The 3,044-nt window shown below is 41.0% G+C and overlaps 1 protein-coding gene across 1 annotated transcript in view; it reads right to left on the minus strand.

Moving 5' to 3' along the window:
* The window catches only part of LOC119577843, a 113,238-nt gene extending 110,614 nt beyond the window's left edge, over positions 1-2,624 (minus strand). Inside the window, exon 1 of the mRNA XM_037925443.1 lies at positions 2,572-2,624. The gene's annotated coding sequence lies outside the window, so the exon portion shown is untranslated. The remainder of the gene's footprint in view (positions 1-2,571) is intronic.
* Positions 2,625-3,044: the final 420 nt, after the last annotated feature.

A 3,044-nucleotide genomic window follows, 5' to 3' on the forward strand; every position in this document is an offset into this window, starting at 1 on the left:
TTAATACACAGTAAATCATCTTGACAATCAAATTTCAAGAAATTTAGCTGAAATCTAGTACTTGTGTTATAGCTAACATTGACAATTAGAATTCAGACTTACATATTTTTCTTTCTTGATATGTTTCTTTAATAGCCCCGATCGAAGAGATCAATGAAATTTTTCCATATACACTGCCAGGTGTTTAAGACATACTCAGCCTACCAAATACCAAAGATCTTTCTTACCAGTGTCCCCCCTACAAGCTGAATATTTGATATTTAGTATGGAAAAATCCAATTCCGCCAGATAGATTGCAACACCTTCAGAGTCGTTTTTCCCGGGTGGATAAAGGTAACTTTTTTTTTTTTATCATTCGCTATCCAAGATAACTGAGATTCGCCTAAGCCACCCAATAGTTGTGCACTGTGTGAAGTTTGGGAAAATTAGTGTAGATAGAATAGCTATGATGTATTGTATAGGGTAAACAGTGAATAAAAGAATATGTGAGATCTTATCTTGGTGGGGGAAAATTTGAGTCAAACTGAAATTGTGTTCATTCTCTAACAGAAGGGTATGCTTTTTGGGCTGTTAAGCTAGCTAAAGAAGAGAGATCAACGTCGCGTGTGCTGGGCAGTTCACTTGGTCTTATGGGTTGTAAAAGGCGGCACTGTAATATGTAGTGAATAAGAGGCTCTGATGTTACCTCCTGACAATGCAGGCAATCTCGTGGGACTCCATTTCCCAGTTGCATTATACCCCAATTTGCAATCTGTGTATGAAAACAGCGTCCTTGTAATAAAGCCCTTTGGGATAGTAACCTGCCCGTAATCTGAGCTGCCTTAAAAGCAAACGTCAGAAGGTTTTCCCTGCGTAAACCCAAATTTGATGTTGTATCCGTGAGATCTGTTAGGTGGTACGATTTGCAAAAGCTTGATCTGGCTGATACTGGGCTTGATGTTACCGCTGGCCTTTGCTGCTATGTCTGCTGGTCACTCATGGTATGCCAACATGGTTTGGTATCCAGATGAAAGTTATGGACTTCCCCTGGAGGTTAAACGGGTGTAACTTGAAAAGAATTGTCGTCATGGAGGTGTATTTTATCATGATGACTGGATCATTGCAAAGTTGTAGAGCTGAGAGTGAATCAGAGAAAAGGCAGATTTTGGATTGACTGAGATGAATAGCATATGTGAGAACTGTCTTTGTGGCAAACAGGTCTGCTTGTAAGGTTGAGCACCATTGCTGCTTCTGCTATATACATAGTCATTGTAGGTAAATGCAGACCCTGCCTCTCCAGACTGTTGGTGACAGTGCCATCTGAAAAGATGTCAGCGTTTTCGGTGTGGACTGGCTGGGGAGAGACATTTTATTCTGGTTCTGGTGAAATCCGTCTGTAAGCAAAGAGCTTAGCATATCCAAGACAAGTGCATTCAAGACAAAGGAAACTGGAAGTGGTTCCCCATGGTGGACATGGACGAATTGTCTGTGAAGAGCATAAAACTCCTGGCTTTAATTGTGGGCAACAGGTCTAGTATCTCTACAGAATTACAGATTTCTATAGAGACTTTCTATTTTAACTGGCCACCTGAGTCTTGGACTGGGTGGAGTCGAAAATGAATTTTTGTCAGAGGGTAGTCATGAAGGAAGCCCTTTTGTGAGGGAGATATTCTTGGTGACACGCCCAGCAACAATTTGTTGTATCCTTGCTTGAGGGATAGTAGGCTCGAATCTAAGCGAATGTTAAGAACCCAAGTCCATCGTGGAGGTGCAGCACGACCCCACAACTGAAGTTTAGTGTAGTTTCCCAGGTTGGGTCACATCAGATCACAGCTATGTATGCACTCATGGACATCGGGCTCCCTCGTTCCCTGCGCGCTTACACAGCGCCCTTGTACTTAAGCCGCAGAACCAAAACGAAATCAAAAATTCCATGATCCTCCAGCAGAACAAGAAAAACAGCAGCAGCTACACAAGGACTGTCCAGTCCTTAGCAGACTGGAGAGCCTGTCGGCTCCCCCGTTGATCTCCGACTTCACCTTCAGCACCCAACCATACCTGTGGGTACTCACACCCACAACAAACACTCCCCAAAGAGATAAGACTCCAGTAGTACAAGATAGTAGATGCACAACCATCCATCTACTATAGGAGCTCCTAGAACTATACACATAAGTATATTTTGAATTACTTCTTGGGTAGCCTGGAGTAGTCATGCCACATGCACGACTAGCAAATGTAACAAAAAACCTTTGGCAGTCGCAGATGCACATTGAATGGGACGTGGAGGCTGGATCCTCGTGCTGCCCAGTCACGGGATGCCATTGCCATCAGGCTGACCGCCAATAGGAGGACTCGGATCATTGTTTATGCTGGGAAAAAGGACAAAGAGAATGGTAAACACATGCTACTTCCTGTGGTTGGTTACATCAGATGTTAGATATTTCAATTTAAGATTATAACAGATAAGACATAGACTACAACAGTAAGAAAAAAATCTAAGGTAAGGAAAATGTTTTATGGACAGATATAATAGGATTATGGTCCCAAAGACTTCTTTCCCTCAGAATCCACCAGGCCACGCAGACGCACTTTTCCGAGTAAATTAAGGCAAAGAGAGCTGTGTGTGCTAGAAAAACCCGATCTTCTTCGGGATGGAAGGAACACGTGGGACTTCCTGTGATGCTCTTCGTCTTTTAAAGCTCGAATGGAATCCGGTTACGCCCCTGGAGAGCGATTTTGTAATGAGGCAATTCACACAGTTTCACAAGATGATAGTCATTATGTGCAGATAACCTAGAATGTTGCTCTTTGCTTGCAATGAACTAATTTTTTCAACTTCATGATCTTGCATTCACTGCAGTTTATTTATATGTTTCATTTTCCCTAAAAGTGTGTGGTTGCACTTGTGAGCCCCTTCCTATTTAATATATATATAATATATATATATATATTTATATATATATTTTATATATATATATATAGTTATATATATTCTTTTATCATTCTTTTTATATAATGTATATTCTCGTGTTTTATATAAAACACACAATAGTTTTGAATTT

Source organism: Penaeus monodon, chromosome 10 (genome assembly GCF_015228065.2).
Source record: "Penaeus monodon isolate SGIC_2016 chromosome 10, NSTDA_Pmon_1, whole genome shotgun sequence".
NCBI classification, from domain to species: domain Eukaryota; kingdom Metazoa; phylum Arthropoda; class Malacostraca; order Decapoda; family Penaeidae; genus Penaeus; species Penaeus monodon.